The 675-nt window shown below is 38.2% G+C and overlaps 1 non-coding gene across 1 annotated transcript; it reads left to right on the top strand.

The window, feature by feature from the left end:
- Positions 1-291: 291 nt before the first annotated feature.
- LOC112535300 lies at positions 292-398 on the top strand. The gene has a single exon (XR_003079459.1). It is a non-coding gene; the product is annotated as a small nucleolar RNA R71 (small nucleolar RNA).
- Positions 399-675: the final 277 nt, after the last annotated feature.

Raw genomic sequence — 675 nt, 5'->3', positions numbered from 1 at the left:
GACTTTGATGACCATCCCCACACCAATCACAAGTCACAACTTGTGCTTGTCTTCCAAATGAAGAAAGAGTAGAAGCATCCATCTTTCTACTCATGGATTCCACTCCTTTTGACTCGAACTTGCTCTCTTGGATTCTGCCACTGGTAGTTCGTGACTGCCATATCCTCAATAAGATCCATAGCTAGCTCAAGTGTCTTATTGTTTAGAGATCCACCTGGTGCAACATTAATAAACTATTTACTTGCGTAATTTAGTCCATTAAAGAATGTCTGAATTTACAGCCATAAAGGTAAACCATGGTTTGGACAGCTCCTCAGTAAATCCTTAAAATGTTCCTAGCATTCATACAAAGTCTCATTCTCTTGCTGAAGAAACTCTGCTATGTCATTCCTCAACTTGACTGTCTTAGAAGGTGGAAAGTATCTCTAAGAATTTTTTGGCCAGCTGATTCTAGGTTATAAATTTCCCAGCTGGGAATGATTTCAACCACTTCTTTGGCTTATCCCTTAATGAGAAAGGGAATAGCCTCAACCAAATAGCATCATTTGATACCCCATTAATCTTAAAGGTATCGCAAATCTCTAGAAAATCATCCAAATGGATGTTTAGATCCTCGTTGGGCAAACCATCAAACATGCAATTATTTTACAACATCTAAATAATGTTGGGCTTGAT

The sequence above is a fragment of the Ricinus communis genome, chromosome 1 (genome assembly GCF_019578655.1).
Source record: "Ricinus communis isolate WT05 ecotype wild-type chromosome 1, ASM1957865v1, whole genome shotgun sequence".
Classification (NCBI taxonomy): domain Eukaryota; kingdom Viridiplantae; phylum Streptophyta; class Magnoliopsida; order Malpighiales; family Euphorbiaceae; genus Ricinus; species Ricinus communis.
The sequence above is the reverse complement of the archived record's forward strand: the minus strand, read 5'-3'. Positions and strand labels throughout refer to the sequence as shown.